The sequence below is a fragment of the Primulina eburnea genome, chromosome 6 (assembly GCF_022965805.1).
Source record: "Primulina eburnea isolate SZY01 chromosome 6, ASM2296580v1, whole genome shotgun sequence".
NCBI classification, from domain to species: domain Eukaryota; kingdom Viridiplantae; phylum Streptophyta; class Magnoliopsida; order Lamiales; family Gesneriaceae; genus Primulina; species Primulina eburnea.
The window spans coordinates 13,643,800-13,663,863 of record NC_133106.1 but is presented as its reverse complement, the minus strand read 5'-3'; the positions used below and the strand labels follow the sequence as shown (position 1 = coordinate 13,663,863).

Below are 20,064 nucleotides of genomic sequence, written 5' to 3'. Positions count from 1 at the left end.
AGTGACTTGAGTAAATTCAAGTAATGTTTAATTAGTTTCAAATATGTTTTAGATAATTAAAAATAAGTCCATGGATTTTTAATTGTTAAAAATCAAATAAGTCTTGCATGCATGGGAGGTGAAGAGTTGGGAGACAACTTTCTCAATATTCAAGACATGTGTCACACATGCCAACAACAACTTTTTATACTACCAAGGCTAGTCTCCCTTCCCCTCATTCAAGAATGAAGTGGCCGAAATCTTCAAGGGATATTCTCCAAGTTTTCTCTCATTTTTCTTCTTCAAGAGTTGAGGAAAGAAATCACTTCTCAAAGAAAAATGCTCTAATTTTTCTAGTGCAAAATTCGAGTGGAACTCGCTTGTTGGTGGTGGGCTTAATAATTGAGCAAGGCGGGCTCAAAGGGAAGCTTGTAGAAGGTCAACCTTTCAAGAGCCAAGTTGTTTACATATTGGTTGGAGCCATCATCAACCTCAAGAGGTTGATAGGTAACGATTTCTCAACACACTATTTATGACATTTTTGTGTTTTTTTATATGCTACACCTAATACTAGAGCTGGCCGAAATTTTCCATGTGTTTTTCGAAAATTTTGTTGCTTCCGTTGCGTTTTCGGTCGCCCTAAAATCGATCCATTTGAAATACATGATGCAATCAACTCAGATAACAATACAACATGTAATAGGAAAAACAATAAATCATGCTAACACATCAAAAGAAAGGAAGATGACTCGATCTACCCCGCTCATTCTATTCTATCTCAGTCTACAGAACCTACTGCTCTGATACCACCTGTTGTGGGGACCCGAGCTCTAACTCAATTCTTTTGGAATTTATAGGATCTTTTCTAAAAATTGCGGGTCAAAATTTTGCTTTTTAATATTAATTCAAAAGTAAATAAATCATTCATAAGCAACAACCTTATTTCATTCAAACATAAATAGATACAAGTCTTGTTCTATTTTCATGATACAAACTAGTGTTCACTTCCAACTACAATTCATATATAGTACATATCTAGTAAGAACCACTAGTATTCTTCCATGCCCGTGATCACCACTCTATCAATCTCTCATCCTCGTCGAGACCCAGATCCTGTCCCACCTGTTGTCATGCACACATACCGACACAACAACAACAAGAAACTCCGGTGAGAACGAATCCAAGTATAAAACATGTTATACATGCATATGCGCAATATAAATCATAAGGCACACTAACATGAATAAAAGCAATAGCAATGGGTTCCATAATCTATGAAACCAAAGCAATATAAGCATGTAACTCAAATCAATTCATATCTTGACTCGACTCGAACTCTAACTCTAGGGATCCCAGTGTGAATAAGAAGTCACTGTCTGCCACCTACCCTTCCAATCGGGGTGACGGTACGTCTTATTCCTAGACTTCGGTCCTGTCTGTATCGAATGTCTACAAACGGAGTCGATCTGCTCCTATTCGTCGATACCACCGAACGTCTAGTTTGGCAAGTCTTCCAATGACTCCTATCTCAATGCTTGAATATAAATCTATAAACAAGACATAATCGAAATCAAATATAAACAACAATCTAGTATGTGATTTTGGAAAACTCCAACCAATTCTGATTCGAGTCATATCTCCCGAATTTACATGTATTATACCTTTCGTCGCACAGTATTTGTCGTGGTCGAGATCTCGGTATCGAATTTGATAATATCAACTCTGAAATGGCAATACAAAGAGGTACAATAACATTTACCAACTCCATTCAATGCATATACAAATCAATAACTAATCTCAATACAGTTTGACGGCATAGCGGCTTATTTTCTCGATACCGGTCACTCAATAACACTCAATATATTATCCACAAGCCATAACATCAATAACAACAATCATAATCTCCCAAAATCTGCCTTATCTCAACTCATACAAGCTGGAATTTCATAACAATAGCATATGACATCCGATAATCAATCCGGTTGCAAATATACGTGTCCCCAAAATCTTAAGAACATATCATAGAGCTCAATTCATCATTCTCCCAACACATATATATCAAAACATGCTGGAATTAAATAAAACATATACCCTTTTAAAGCCCTTTGATAAACATAAAAATTGTACATTAATTAAATGTTTTATAATATAAATATATAGTTTTTGTTTTATTAAATGTTTAAATATTATATGTTTTATAAATTGTATAAATTATAAGTTTTTGTGTAATTACAAGTTTTTACTATTTTTACAGGTTCGATAAAACAAGAATAAACTTGACGTTGCAAATGGGATTAAGATGATTCTTGGACCTGTAGAAAGTTAATGTTAATATCTACAATATTGATGGCAAGCCAGAGATAAAAATCCTCTCACAATTGGGATCAAATTAAGCAACAAATAAAGTTACCAAAGGAGTGGCAGTTTTACCATGCTCTAGTATTTTGACCATATCTCTCAAATTACTTGGTCAAATGGTTTGAAAAAAATACCACAACTAGACAATTCAATTATCCACATGTTTCTTTTTATGTGAAGAAGAAATTCGGAGAAGATTTTCAAAAGTGATGTGTAATGTAATATAATATCTTGGAACACCAATGAAGACTTATGTGTAAAAAAATAATATTTTATTTGTGGTTGTCTCCCCAAATTTGGCTATAAATAGGGGTGCATTGTAATGTATTGAGATATCCCTCATTCTATGTGGGGACCCGGGCTCTAACTCTATTCTTTTGGGATTTAATTGGATCTTTGTTCGAAAATGTGGGTCAAAATTTTGCTTTTAATTTTAATTCAAATGTACTAACTAAAGCATAACATATCTCGATAGAAATTAAACAACGTAATGTACATACAAGTCTGTTCGTACAACATACACTAGTGTTCACATGACAACTACAAACATAAGTAGTACATGTTCCATAAGAAAACACTAGTAATCTGCAATGCCCGAGATCTCCACGCTATCATCATCTCTCATCTAGCTCGTGACCCTGATCCTGCCCCACCTGTTGCCATGCACACATACAGACACGACAACAGCCGGATAACTCCGGTGAGAACATATCCCAGTATAAAACATGGATGCATGCAATGTAATAAATCATGTACAATGCATAACATAAATCAAGTAACATGAATATACATCTAAACATGTAGTAGAATACAAATCTGTATTCGACAATTCACAACTTGACTCGACTCTTTTCTAATCTAGGGATCCCGGTGTGAATAAGGCGGTCTGTTACCTACCCAACCACTCGGGGTAACGGTACGTCTTATTCCTAGACTTCGGTCAACTCTGTATCGAGGGTCTACACATATAGCAAATCTGCTCCTATGCGTCGATACACCGAAACGTCTAGTTTTGGCAAGTCTGCCAATCTCTCCTATCTCAGGACTCGAATATAAATCAATAAACAAGGCATTACATAATCAATGTAATAACAATCTAGTATGTGATTTAGGGAAACTCGTATCAAATCTGAATCGAGTTGTGCAATCCCTTGACCACATGAATTATACCTTTCTTATCGCACAATGTCTGTCGAGTTCTTGAAATCGGAATGTCGAGTCTGACAATAACAACTCTGAAAGGCAATGTAGACATGCAATATCAGTTCTCAATTCAATTCAGCACATATACAATTCAATACTCGGTTTTGATATAATTTGACGGCATAACAACGTACTTCTTCGATACCGATAACTCACTAATAGTCTACTCCATCATACTCAATCACAAGCAACTCATACTATCAATATACATGCTGAAATCTGCATATTCTCAACACAATACATGCTGAAAATCGAGCCAATAACATACGGTGTCTGAAAATCGATCCGACAACGAATATACTATGCTCTATATATCAAGAACACATATTCTAACTCAAATCTGAATTCCCCCAACACATACATATCGAGACATGCTGGAAATGAACAATACTTACATCCTTTCGTAGCCAACGCTGTAAGGATCGCAAATCTTAACTCGGAACAAAATTCGGATGGCTAAATCATGCAAACTCTCAAGTTGAAAATCAAAAGAATGAAAGCTCCTCCCTCCAAGCTCTCTCGGTTCCTACTTGCTGATCAGATGAAGAAAATGAGGTGTCATGCAAGCTTATATACACCAAGCCATGTGTCAACACGAAATTCAAAGGTGGCATTTTCGCATGCAAACCGCGGGTGCGGTGTCTCAAGAGCGCGGGTGCGCTAAGCCCTCGGCAGCCCTATCATTTTCGGAAATTCACGCACCGCGGGTGCGGCGCTTGCACCGCCGCGGGTGCGGTCTCAGCACCGCGGGTGCGGTCTTGCGCGCACCGCGGGAGCGGTGTTACTTCGCAAAATCTCCCAATTTTCTATCACCTACACCGCGGGGGCGGTAGTCTTAACACCGCGGGTGCGATGTGGCTTCGGCCCTGCTGCTCAAAATCTCATAATTCATGCATTCTTATCTATACAAGTCTAACATCCATGCCAATTGACAATTCTCGAGCCTTACATTTCTCCCCCTCTTAGACAAGAGTTCGTCCTCGAACTCACAAGCAATTACTCATGCAAGTATATACAAAATTGTAAAGTTAACACGGGAAGAAAGACTCACATCATACAAATAGCTCGGGATGCTTCTGTCTCATCTCAGACTCTGTCTCCCAAGTTGCTTCCTCGATGCCATGACGACTCCATTGAATCTTCACTAACGGAATAGTCTTCGTCCTGAGCTTCTTTTCTTTCCGATCAAGAATCTGTATCGGTCTTTCAACGTAGCTCAAGGTCTGATCCAGCTCGGCTTCGTCAGGTTGAATGACATGAGAATCATCTGGCATATATTTGCGCAACATCGATACATGAAAAACATCATGTATACCGGACAATGAAGGAGGAAGAGCAAGTCTGTAAGCTCGATCGCCAATCTTTTCAAGGATTTCATACGGACCGACGTATCTAGGAGACAACTTTCCTCGCTTGCCAAATCTGACAACGCCTCTGAAAGGTGAAATCTTCAGAAATACTCTGTCTCCCTGTTCGAATACTAACGGTCTGCGTCTGATATTGGCGTACTTCGCTTGCCTATCTTGTGCCATCTTCATTTTCTTCTGAATGATCTTCACTTTCTCCGTCATCGCACGAATCATATCAGGCCCTAACTCTAGTACCTCAGAAATATCATCCCAGTACAACGGAGATCTGCACTTCTTTCCGTATAAAGCTTCGAACGGTGCCATCTCTATGCTCGTCTGATAGCTGTTGTTGTATGAAAACTCACACAATGGCAATGAATCTTGCCAACTAGTACCAAAATCTAGTACTACAGCTCTCAGCATGTCCTCTAAAGTCTGGATAGTCCGCTCTGACTGTCCGTCTGTCTGAGGATGATAAGCAGTGCTCAGGTGTAAAGTCGTACCTAAAGCCTGCTGCAAGCTATGCCAAAAGTGAGAAGTGAATCGTGGATCACGATCTGATACGATCGACTTCGGCACACCATGCAATCTGACGACCTCTCTGACATACAACTCGGCCATCTGATCATGTCGATAGGTCATCCGGTACGGAATAAAACACGCTGATTTGGTCAGTCTGTCTATCACAACCCAAATCGCGTCACAGCCCCGCGAAGATCGAGGTAACTTCGTCACGAAGTCCATGGAAATGTGGTCCCATTTCCATTCAGGAACAGACAAACTCTGAAGTAAACCTCCGGGCTTCTTTCTCTCTGCCTTCACCTGCTGGCAATTCAGGCACTTAGACACAAATTCTGCAATGTCTGTCTTCATCTGCTTCCACCAGAATTGTGTCTTCAAGTCGTTATACATCTTCCTGCCACCAGGATGAATGCTGAACCGACTACAGTGTGCTTCCGACATGATCTGTCGTCTCAAATCTGAAATCTCTGGCACCACTAAGCGGTTATTCACATACAGAACAGAATCTCTGACCTGATATTCTGAGATATGTCCAGCTCTGACCATATCAATCGATTTCTGCACACTCGGATCAGTTCTCTGTGCTTCTTTGATCCTCGAAATCATGTCTGGCTCAATCTGAATCGCAGTAAGTCGCAACGGTCTACTCTCTGTATTAAATGTTAATCCAGACAAGCAACAATCTTCTACTAAACTCGATACACCTACAGTCGACAAGGAAAGAGCACATACCTTTCGACTCAAGGCGTCTGCCGCTGCATTCGACTTTCCTGGATGGTACTTGATCTCGCAATCAAAATCTTTCAGCAGATCAAGCCATCGTCGCTGCCTCATGTTCAACTCTGACTGAGAAAAGAGATATTTCAGGCTCTTATGATCGGAATAGATCTCAAATTTCTCGCCATACAGATAGTGACGCCAGATCTTGAGTGCAAATACAATCGCCGCCAATTCAAGATCATGAATCGGATAACGAGTCTCGTGTGGCTTCAGCTGTCTAGAGGCGTATGCTATCACGTGCCCTCGCTGCATAAGAACACATCCTAACCCTCTGTGAGATGCGTCACAGTATACAACGAACTCACCTGTACCTGCAGGAATCGTCAAGACAGGCGCACTAGTCAGCCTCTTCTTCAGCTCTACAAAACTGGCTTCACAATCTTCGGACCACACAAATGGCATATTCTTCTGTGTCAACAGGGTGATAGGCTTCGCTATACTGGAGAAATCTCGAATAAAACGACGATAATACCCGGCTAGACCCATGAAACTGCGTATCTCAGGCACAGAAGTCGGTCTCGGCCAACTGATCACAGTCTCAACTTTACTCGGATCTACCGCAATACCATCTCCAGATATAATATGCCCCAAGAGGACAACCTGTCTCAGCCAGAATTCACACTTGGACAGTTTGGCATACAACCGCTCATTTCTCAAAGTCTTCAACACAATTCTCAGGTGATCTGCATGCTCAGTCAAACTTTTCGAATACACCAAAATGTCGTCAATAAACACAATCACAAATTCATCTAAATATCTCTGAAAAATGCGGTTCATCAAACTCATAAACACCGCAGGTGCATTTGTCAAACCGAAAGGCATAACAACAAACTCGTAATGTCCATACCTGGTTCGGAATGCAGTCTTCGGTATATCAACATCTCTAACTCGGAGCTGATGATACCCTGATCTCAAATCGATCTTCGAGTATACAGAAGATCCCTGTAGCTGATCAAATAAGTCGTCGATGCGAGGCAAAGGATACTTGTTCTTCACAGTTGCCTTGTTCAACTGCCTATAATCAATACACAATCGCATCGAACCATCTTTCTTTCGAACGAAAAGCACCGGAGCACCCCAAGGAGATACACTGGGTCTGATATATCCCATGGACAAAAGATCTTCCAACTGTGCTTTCAACTCTTTCAGTTCTATCGGTGCCATCCTATACGGAGCTCTCGAAATAGGAACAGAACCAGGCATAAGATCTATGCTGAAATCAACCTCTCGAACAGGAGGCAACCCTGGAATCTCATCAGGAAAAACATCTGCAAACTCGCAAACCACTGGCAGATCTGCCAATGCTGGGCTCGACTTCAGTAGGTCTACTGAATATACGAGAAAGCCCTCTGCTCCTCTCTGAAGCAATCTACTCATAGTCAGAGCAGATAATAAGGGAATCCGAGATCTGGAACCCTTGCCGTAGAATTTCCACTCGTCTGTCATCTCGGGTCTGAATCTGACAATCTTGTGGAAACAATCTACCGTGGCTCTGTACTTGGTCAACATGTCTATACCAACTATACAGTCAAAATCAGCTAAACCAAGTACTACACAATCAAGATCAATCTCATGCCCCTCAAACTGAAGCATACAGTGTCTAACAGTAGTCACAGATATCAAACCACTTCCCAACGGAGAAGCTATAGACACTACTGTCGACAACGACTCAACAGGCAATGAATGTCTCAATGCAAAATGTTCAGATATAAATGTATGTGATGCACCTGTGTCTATCAACACATATGCAGGATAACCGCAAAGAAAACAGTTACCTGCAATGACGTCATCTGGCGCCTCCTGCGCCTGCTCCTCTGTCAGGGCAAAAACACGTGCCTGCTGTCGGGGAGGCTGACTCACCGTCTGACTACCTCCTGATCTCTGCTGGGTCTGTGTGGAGGGTGGCTGGAAGGAGTGTACAGAAGATGCCTGTCTCTCCATCTGTGGCACTGGTGCTGATGACCCTGTGCTCTGGAATCGTTGTGCACCTCTCTGGGGACAAACTCTGGCGAAGTGTCCCTGTTGCCTACAGATGTTGCAGCGTCCCATAACTCCTTGACACTGCTCCGTCGCATGTCGCCCTCCGCACGAACCACAATATGCGCCACTATAATCTGACCCCTGACCTCTCTGTCGAGATCCACTCGAACTCGATGAACTACTCCCAGATTTCTTAAACTGTTTGCCTTTAGCCTTCAGAAATTCCTTCTTACCACTACCACTAGCTCCACTGTCAAAACGAGGAGGAGGTGGTGGAAACTGTACGGTCGTGGACTGTGGCGGTCTCTGCCCCTGAACCCCGTAGGAAGCTCCTCGCTGCCTGATCAAGCCAGCCTCTGCTCCCTTTGCTCGGTTCAGTGCCTCCGAAAAAGTACTAGGCCGGCCCGTGTTCACCAAAGTGAAAACATCCGGATTTAGTCCGTTGATGAACTTATCGGCCACTGCCTCGTCGTTTCCGGCCACATGCGGTGCAAATCGTAGCAATGCAGAAAATTTAGCAACATACTTCTCGATGTTCCACTGCCCCTGCCTCAGATTCGCGAATTCAGCTCCCTTGTCTTTCCGGTACGAAACGGGAAAGAAGCGCTGATAGAACTCATCCTTGAAAACTTTCCACGTGATATCAATGCCTCGGTGCTCCAATGCTTTCTTCGTCGTCAACCACCAGCTCTTGGCAACCTCTTGCATCTGATGCCCTATCAACTTCACACGTCGCTCATCAGTATATGCCAAGGACTCAAACAGCATCTCGATATCATCCAGCCAGCTCTCGCATTCTACTGCACTCTCTGTGCCTTTCAGAGTAGGCGGATGGAAAGACTGGAATCTCTTCAATAAAGTCTCCATCGGCGTAGCGGTGACATCCATCTGTGCACCGGATGTGCTACCCTGCTCTGGTTGTGGCACTCGTCTAGGCGGCATAAATCTGATCATAAAACTGATTAGTACACACCCAATGTCATCTGTCTCAGCCCTTCTCTGATCATATACCTCTGATCGAGAATCGGTTCTGATTCAGGCTTGAAATGCTGTAAATCAATTCAGATAATACAACACAACATATAATAGGGAAAGCAATAAAGCATGCTAGCATCTCAAAAGCAAGGAAGATGACTCGATCTACCCCGCTCATTCTATTCTATTTCAGTCTACAGAACCTACTGCTCTGATACCACCTAATGTGGGGACCCGGGCTCTAACTCTATTCTTTTGGGATTTAATTGGATCTTTGTTCGAAAATGTGGGTCAAAATTTTGCTTTTAATTTTAATTCAAATGTACTAACTAAAGCATAACATATCTCGATAGAAATTAAACAACGTAATGTACATACAAGTCTGTTCGTACAACATACACTAGTGTTCACATGACAACTACAAACATAAGTAGTACATGTTCCATAAGAAAACACTAGTAATCTGCAATGCCCGAGATCTCCACGATATCATCATCTCTCATCTAGCTCGTGACCCTGATCCTGCCCCACCTGTTGCCATGCACACATACAGACACGACAACAGCCGGATAACTCCGGTGAGAACATATCCCAGTATAAAACATGGATGCATGCAATGTAATAAATCATGTACAATGCATAACATAAATCAAGTAACATGAATATACATCTAAACATGTAGTAGAATACAAATCTGTATTCGACAATTCACAACTTGACTCGACTCTTTTCTAATCTAGGGATCCCGGTGTGAATAAGACGGTCTGTTACCTACCCAACCACTCGGGGTAACGGTACGTCTTATTCCTAGACTTCGGTCAACTCTGTATCGAGGGTCTACACATATAGCAAATCTGCTCCTATGCGTCGATACACCGAAACGTCTAGTTTTGGCAAGTTTGCCAATCTCTCCTATCTCAAGACTCGAATATAAATCAATAAACAAGGCATTACATAATCAATGTAATAACAATCTAGTATGTGATTTAGGGAAACTCGTATCAAATCTGAATCGAGTTGTGCAATCCCTTGACCACATGAATTATACCTTTCTTATCGCACAATGTCTGTCGAGATCTTGAAATCGGAATGTCGAGTCTAACAATAACAACTCTGAAAGGCAATGTAGACATGCAATATCAGTTCTCAATTCAATTCAGCACATATACAATTCAATACTCGGTTTTGATATAATTTGACGGCATAACAACGTACTTCTTCGATACCGATAACTCACTAATAGTCTACTCCATCATACTCAATCACAAGCAACTCATACTATCAATATACATGCTGAAATCTGCATATTCTCAACACAATACATGCTGAAAATCGAGCCAATAACATACGGTGTCTGAAAATCGATCCGACAACGAATATACTATGCTCTATATATCAAGAACACATATTCTAACTCAAATCTGAATTCCCCCAACACATACATATCGAGACATGCTGGAAATGAACAATACTTACATCCTTTCGTAGCCAACGCTGTAAGGATCGCAAATCTTAACTCGGAACAAAATTCGGATGGCTAAATCATGCAAACTCTCAAGTTGAAAATCAAAAGAATGAAAGCTCCTCCCTCCAAGCTCTCTCGGTTCCTACTTGCTGATCAGATGAAGAAAATGAGGTGTCATGCAAGCTTATATACCCCAAGCCATGTGTCAACACGAAATTCAAAGGTGGCATTTTCGCATGCAAACCGCGGGTGCGGTGTCTCAAGAGCGCGGGTGCGCTAAGCCCTCGGCAGCCCTATCATTTTCGGAAATTCACGCACCGCGGGTGCGGCGCTTGCACCGCCGCGGGTGCGGTCTCAGCACCGCGGGTGCGGTCTTGCGCGCACCGCGGGAGCGGTGTTACTTCGCAAAATCTCCCAATTTTCTATCACCTACACCGCGGGGGCGGTAGTCTTAACACCGCGGGTGCGATGTGGCTTCGGCCCTGCTGCTCAAAATCTCATAATTCATGCATTCTTATCTATACAAGTCTAACATCCATGCCAATTGACAATTCTCGAGCCTTACATTCTATTAACATACCTTTGAGTTCATAATATTTCTCTCTATATTTTTCTTTTATTTCTTCATTTAAATATAATTAGCATGATAATTTCATATTCAAACTTTTACACTTTGAATAATGAATAGCTAACCTCCTAAAGTTGAGATGAAAATGTGAAACTCTTGGCATGATAATAAGGTTACTAAATGGTAAGAATCTATGTTTTATATTATTTAATCATTATTTATTGTTTATGTTATATTTATTTCTTTAAGTATTTTTATACCCTACTTATAAGTGAGAGTTTTGATTTATTGTTGATATATGTTACACTAAATTTTTGGAACCATTTAAATGTTAGTTTGGTATTACCAACAATTTAAAGTGGATGCCTTGATTTATTATATATGAATATATTATAATATTAGTTTCTTGGTACCATTTAAATGTTAGTTTGGTTTTACCAACCATTTAAAAAGGAAACCTTGATTTACTATATATAAATATACAATAATATTAATTTCTTGGTACCATTTAAATGTTAGTTTGGTTTTACCAACCATTTAAAGTGGGAACCTTGATTTAGTGTTTACAAAGATATATAACATAATAAATACTCGACCACATTTATAAGTTTTAGTATATATTATATACTTATGAGATAATAATATATAACATAATATAAATATGATTATTTAATATATTGGAACCATTTTATTAAGTGGATTTCAAAATTGTTCGTTAATGTTAATTTTATTAAAATACCAAGAGTGGATCCTTTAATCTCAACTACTTAAATTAAAATTTGAACAATTAAAATTTACCAATTAAAGATTCAAACAATTAAAATTAAAAAGAAACAAAACAAAACAAAAAGACATTGTAGTGGACTTGTAATTACCTTAGCTTCCCTGTGGATACGATATCGGACTCACCGAATTAACTACTTGTGGACAACCTGCTCTTGAGAGTGCAACAATCAAAGTCGCAACAAGTTTTTGGCGCCGTTGCCGGGAAAGCATAATTTAATTTCAAGTCTATTTAATTTCTTTATAGTTTATTTTTCTTTATTTGAATTTTTATTGCTTTTGTGTGTTTTTATTCTTTTTCATTTGCATTTACATGAGCATTTGGTCACGTACACTTAGTGGTCGACTCATTAGAAATAACCCTTTATTTTTACAAAACATGGCGGAAGAACCCATCAAAGAAAATGAAGATGAAATTCAATCTCAACATGATCATGATAGACGAAGAATACTTAGAGATCACATGAAACCTACACGTACTAGTGCACCTTCATGTATAGTTTTTCCCCCTGATGCATCTCATTTCAATTTTAAGCCTAATATTATCCAACTTTTACCCAACTTTCATGGCTTAGGTTCTGAAAATCCATACATGCATTTACGATAGTTTGAAGAAGTGTGCAACACATATAATGATCTAAATTGTAGCATGAACACCATTCGACTTAAGCTTTTTCCTTTTTCTTTAAAAGATAAAACGAAAACTTGGCTACAAAATCTTATGTCGGGATCCATTCGAACTTGGGATGAATTGCAACAACAATTTTTGAAAAAGTTTTTTCCATCTCATAAAACAATTTTTTTCAAAAGGCAAATCATCACTTTCACTCAAAAACAAGGACAAACTTTTTATCAGTGTTGGGATAGATACAAAGAATTACTTAATCTTTGTTCACATCATGGTTTTGAAATTTGGAGGGTTGTTTCTCAATTTTATGAAGGCTTAACGCCTAAAGATAGGCAAATGGTTGACTTTATGTGTAATGGAACATTTGAAGATAAAGATTCAAACAAGGCAATTGAGTATCTCGATTCATTAGCTGAAAATGCTCAAAATTGGGACACTATATGTACAATCGAACCATCAAACAAGATTCAATCTCCTAAATCTGGTGGAGGTATGTACACTCTTAAAGATGAACATGATCTTCAAGCTAGATTTACCTCTTTGGCAAGAAAAGTTGAGGCACTTGAATTGAAAAAGAATGGTCAATTAAAATCTGTTCAAGAAATTGTGTGTCACATCTGTGATACAAGTGATCATTTTACAAAAGATTGTCCCACTTTGCCCTCTTTTAAAGAATGTCTCCATGAACAAGCCAGTGTTTTGAACAATTTCAAAAGGCCAAATTTTGAACCATTTTCTCAAAATTACAATCCAGGTTAGCGAAATCATCCAAATTTTAGTTGGAGGAATGATAATGCTGCACAATTTCCGCAACCAAAATTTCAAAATTATGCACCTTATGTTCCTACACCTAAAAGGAATTTGGAAGATTTATTGAATTCTTTCATTACAAAGCAAGAGTCTATCAATACTCAAACTGCTCAAACCATGACAGATTTGAAAGATACTCTTGCTAAATTTGCATCTGCACTTAATGTTCATGAAAAAGTTAAATTTCCTTCACAACCTCTGCCTAATCCCAAGGATCATCATTCACAAAATGGAACTTCTGGAACTCAACCGATGGATCAGGTAAAATCTGTTATTACCCTTCGAAGTGGTAAGGTAGTGGAAAAATCCATTCTTGAACCTTGTGAAGATGATGATAAATCAACTCCAAAGGGTAAGGAAGTGGAACCCATAACTTGCGAAGAAGAGGTTCAACAGACAGTGTCACCACCATTCCCTCATGCATTGAAAATACAAAAAAATCAAATTTGAATTCTGATATATATGATATTTTTAAACAAGTAAAAGTTAATATTCCTTTATTAGATGCAATAAAACAGGTACCATCATATGCCAAATTTTTGAAAGACTTGTGCACTGTGAAAAGAAAATTGAATTTGAAAAAGAAAGCATTTTTAGCCGAACAAGTAAGTGCAATCATTCAAAATAATAATGCTTTGAAATAAAAAGAACCAGGTTGTCCTACTATTTTTTGTATTATTGGAGAACGAAAAATTAAAAAATAATTGCTTGACCTTGGAGCTAGTGTGAATTTACTTCCATATTCAGTTTATCAAGAACTCAATCTATACGAGTTAAAATCTACTTCGTTAACACTTTTACTTGCCGATAGATCTGTTAAAGTTCCAAGAGGTATGGTAGAAGACGTATTGGTCCAAGTTGATAACTTTGTATATCCTGTCGATTTCATAGTTTTAAATACACAACCTATCGAAGCTTGTAATGCAATTCCTGTAATTCTGGGTCGTCCATTTTTAGCAACTTCTAATGCTCTTATAAATTGCAGGAATGGAATAATGAAGTTGTCATTTGGTAACATGACCTTGGAGCTTAGTGTGTTTAATCTTTGTAAGCAACCACATGAAAAAGGAGATGAAAGTGAAGATGAAAATCTTATTGAAACTCTTGTGGAAGAAAACATTCAAGAAGGGAGTACTCGTGACCAATTAGATATTTGTTCAATCGATACTGTTAAAGAAAATATTGAAATTGATCTTGATGATTTTATTAGGTATCACCCGTTACCAGGATCAGAAAACGAATTTGAGGCAAAATATGAGAACAAAGACGAACCACCCATATTGGAGTTAAAACCCTTGCCAGAAGAATTGAAGTATGCATTTCTAGGAGAAAATGAAATATATCCGGTGGTAATTTCTTCCAAACTATCAAGTAATCAAGAAGATAAATTATTTGATATGCTTAAAAGACATAAAAATGCAATTGGTTGGACACTAAAAGATCTTAAGGGCATTAATCCACTAATTTGCACTCACAAAATTCACTTAGAAGAAAATGCTAAAGCATCTCAACAACCACAAAGGAGATTAAATCCACACATTAAAGATGTTGTAAAACTGAAGTTCTCAAACTACTCGATGTTGGGATTATCTGCCCTATTTCTGATAGTAAGTGGGTAAGCCCAACACAAGTAGTTCCAAAAAAATCTGGCATCACAGTGATAAAAAATGATAAAGGTGAATTGTTAACAAGTCGAGTCCCATATAGTTGGCGGATGTGTATTGATTATAGAAAATTAAATGACTCCACTAGAAAAGATCATTTTCCATTACCTTTTTTGGATCAAATTTTAGAAAGAGTAGCAGGTCATCCATACTACTGTTTTCTTGATGGATATTCAGGTTATTATCAAATTCCCATTGCACTCGAAGATCAAGATAAAACTACATTCACATGTCCTTTTGGAACATTTGCATTTAGAAGGATGCCATTTGGAATATGCAATGCCCCACCAACATTTCAAAGATGTATGCTAAGCATTTTTTGCGATATGGTTGAAAATTGTTTGGAAATTTTCATGGATGATTTAACTGTCTTTGGGAATACATTTGATAATTGTCTTGAAAATTTGGAAAAAGCTTTAAAAAGATGCGAGGAAAAAGGTCTTATTTTAAATTGGGAAAAATGTCATTACATGATTACTTCTGGAATTGTTTTGGGACATGTCGTGTCATCTCATGGAATTGAAGTTGATAAAGCAAAAGTTGATGTCATTGCCAATTTACCCCCTCCAAAAACCATTAAAGAAATTCGCTCATTTTTGGGACATGTTGGATTTTATAGGAGGTTTATAAAGGACTTTAGTTTAATCTCTATACCCATTTGTAACCTCTTAACAAAAGACACTGCATTTGAGTGGACTCAAGAATGTCTTATTCGACATTTAACATCAGCTTCTATCATGCAACCTCCTGATTGGTCTTTACCATTTGAAATCATGTGCGATGCGAGTGATTATGCAGTCGGTGCAGTACTGGGTCAAAGAAGAAACGGTAAGCCTTATGTGATATATTATGCAAGTAGAACTTTAAACAATGCTCAAATGAATTACTCCAAAACTGAAAAAGAACTACTTGCTGTAATATTGGCATTAGATAATTTTCGTTCTTATTTGATTGGATCAACGACTATTGTGTTTAGTGATCATTCTGATATTAGATATTGGTTGACCAAACAGGATGCAAAGCCACAACTGATACGATGCATTTTGTTGCTCCAAGAATTTGACATTGTGATCAAAGATAAAAAAGGAACCGAGAATGTCGTAGCCGATCATTTATCGAGACTAGTAACAGGATCATCTTGTGAAATGACACCAATTAACGATAATTTTCCTGATGAACATCTATTTTCAGTTACTAATACACTTTGGTTTGCTAACATAGTAAATTTTCTTGTGACATGAAAAATGCCACCACAATGGAGTTCCCAAGATAAAAGAAAATTTTTGAATGATGTAAAAAACTTTTATTGGGATGATCCGTATCTGTTCAAGTATTTTCCAGATCAAATTTTTCGACGTTGCATACCCGACAATGAGGTAAGTAGTGTCATTAAATTTTGTCATTCAGAAGCATGCGGAGGACATTTTCCTTCAAAGAAAACGGCTGCAAAAATCTTGCAGTGTGGATTTTATTGGCCCACTTTGTTTAAAGACACCCACGAAATCTGCAAGATCTGTGAAAATTGTAAAAAATTGGGTGCGATTTCAAAAAGAAACATGATGCCTTTGAATCCTATCATTGAAATTGAAATCTTTGACTGTTGGGGAATTGATTTTATGGGACCTTTTCCACCATCGTTTGGATACTTGTATATTTTAGTTGCAGTTGATTATGTTTCCAAATGGATAGAGTCAATTCCATGTCGAACAAATGATCATAATGATAAGTGATGGGGGAACTCACTTTGTTAATAAACCATTTGCTTCATTAATGAAAAAATATGGTATTACTCATAAAATAACTACTCCTTATCATCCTCAAACAAATGGACAAGTTGAATTAGCTAATAGGGAGATAAAGCAAATTTTGGAAAAAACTGTTAACTCAAATAGAAAAGATTGGTCTCTGCGACTTAGTGATGCACTTTGGGCATATCGAACAGCTTTTAAAACATCATTGAATATGTCTCTCTATAGGTTGGTTAATGGAAAACATTGTCATTTGCCTGTGGAATTTGAACATAAAGCTTATTGGGCGATCAAAACTTTAAATTCAAGCATGGATGATGCCAACAAATTGCGTAAATTACAACTTAATAAACTTGATGAACTCATAAATGACGCGTATGAGAATTCAAGGATTTATAAAGCAAAAATCAAGTCATTTCATGATAAAACAATTCTTAGAAAATCTTTTGAGATTGGTAAAAAAGTTTTGCTTTATAATTCTCGATTTCACATATTCCCAGGAAAATTACGAACAAGATGGACATGCCCATATGTTGTAAAGCATGTATATCCTTATGGAGCTGTGGATATTGAAAATCCTAAAAATGGTGATGTTTTTAAAGTGAATGGACAAAGGCTTAAACCATTTTTGGAAAATGAAATCTTTCAAGAAGAGTTTATTTCCCTTTTTGATCCTTAAATTTTTATGTTGCATTTAATTTTGTTTGTTTTTATTTCAGGTTTCTTTAATCTTTTTATTTTCCGGTTAAATGGCGGATAACGGTACTCCGTGACTCTCATAGTTCGTTAAATCAGTTTCCCACAATTGCTGATACAAAAATTAAAAAAAATCATTTCTTTTCTTTTCAATGGATGAAATTCTCTCAAAAATTTGTAAATATTTTCCCTCTGTTTCTGAAAATGTTCTAAGAAAAATTTATGCAGGAAGGTGTGAAAGATTGAGATTGCTAATGCAAAAAGGAATTCCAAAAGATATTCGTTTTGTAATAGAAGCTAAGGTCTGATTAGGAGGAGAAGTTCCACAACCATTACTCATTCGGTATTTGCCTGGATTAGGAAAAAACACTTATGCAAAAAAACGAAGGAAATATTACAGGTATTACGATTGGGGAGGAATTAAAAGTTTCTTCTATGTATGAAAGAATCGCTCAAATGATTGAAAATTCTGATGCTTTTATCGCACTACCAGGTGGTTTTGGTATATTAGAAGAAATTTTTCACACTATTTCTTGGGCACAACTTAATATCCATAATAAACCTATGGGCTTGTTGAATATCAATAATTATTATGACAGTTTGTTGACATTTCTTGATAAAGCTGTGGAACAAAATTTCATTTCAGAAAATTCACGACGGATGATCATCTGTGCTTCGACTGCCGACCAATTAATTGATGATTTGGAAGCTTTTGTTCATAAGCCTGATCCGATGATAACAAAGATCAATTGGTCGCAATCAAGCAGTAAGAAAAGGAAGTTCGATCATTGATTCAAAATTCGTGGATTGGTTTGCGTTTGTTTCAGTTTGTTATCTTCAATAAAATTTCAGGTAATATATATTTCATTATGTTCTCTTTATTAATAGTTATTTTGACATTAGGGACAATGTCATATTCTGATTGGGGGGAAGACAAACTTATAAAAAAAATTAAAAAAATAAAAAATATAATATATATATATATATATATATATATATATTATTTTAAAATAAAATCATGTTTATTGTTTGTATCTTAGTATTTTTTGCAAAAATGTCATATATTACATGTTTGAAATATTTAAATTAGAACATGCATTAATCTATTTAAGAATGTTTAAATTTTTAATTGAAAAAAAAAGTCAATTTTAATATTCAGATCAATATAAAAATATGATTTATGAAATCTTTTTGAGCGATTAACCATTGTGATAAAATCAGATATTAAAGTATATTGCCCAAGATAAACCTTATAAGAGTGCTTAAAATTTTAAACTCACACATATTTTGTGAGTGAGTGGAGAGGACTGAGAAAACAACTTTCGAGCCTTTATTGATCATGAGAGAGACTGTCTATTGTTTAGATCTTGAGTTCTTATTTTGAAAAAAAAAATTGATATTTCCTGAAAAAAAATAGAAAAATACAAAAAGAAAGATATTGAAGATCTATGTAATTTATAAGTTATATGCTACGACCCATATATCTCTCATAAAAAAAATAAAAAAAAAGAAAGAGAGAAATTTATTGTACAAATTAAATAAATATGTGGTCAAGAAGCATAAACTAAGTCTGATTCCATGATGTTAGGAAAAAAAAGAAAAAAAATATATCAGGAAAAAAATATATAATAAGAACAACTAGATTTTGAATCAATGGATTTTCTATCTTTTGATTAGTTTGGCTCATTTGTCTGTTTGCATTCTGTAAACCATTTTTTTGAGCATTTATCTGTATTCCAACTCAATGGAAGAAATCGTTGCCATAAATTGAAACATTTATTAACCTGTGAGGATATGGAGTTGAGACTCTTACTAGGAATTTCTGAAGGCCGTGTACATTTAACTACCTGAAATAAGCTTTGAATTGATCATCTCAAATTATTTCATAAATTATAATTATGATGATCTTGATATAACTTTGACAGTTTTCAAATTTAATTTAAACACTTAGATAGTTCTGATTACATTTCTATTTAAATTAATCAATATGTTTTGTATTGCTATTAACGCTTAAATTGCCAGGGACTAGCAATAAGCTGGTTGGGAGGTGTGATAAACATAAAAATTGTACATTAATTAAATGTTTTATAATATAAATATATAGTTTTTGTTTTTTAAATGTTTAAATATTATATGTTTTATAATAAATTGTATAAAATATAAGTTGTTGTGTAATTACAAGTTTTTACTATTTTTACAGGTTCGATAAAACAAGAATAAACTTGACGTTGCAAATGGGATTAAGATGATTCTTGGACCTGTAGAAAGTTGATGTTAAATATCTACAAAATTGATGGCAAGAATGAGATAAAAATTCTCTCACAATTGGGATCAAATTAAGCAACAAATAAAGTTATCAAAGGAGTGGTAGTTTTACCATGCTCTAGTATTTTGACCATATCTCTCAAATTACTTGGTCAAATGGTTTGAAAAAAATACCACAACTAGACAACTCAATTATCCACATGTTTCTTTTTATGTGAAGAAGCAAATTCGGAGAAGAAGATTTTCAAAAGTGATGTGTAATATAATATAATATCTTGAAACACTAATGAA

General features: G+C 36.8%; 1 pseudogene; it reads left to right on the top strand.

The window, feature by feature from the left end:
• Positions 1-12,926: 12,926 nt before the first annotated feature.
• Positions 12,927-18,736, top strand: LOC140833690 (uncharacterized; annotated as a pseudogene).
• The last annotated feature ends 1,328 nt before the right edge of the window (positions 18,737-20,064 follow it).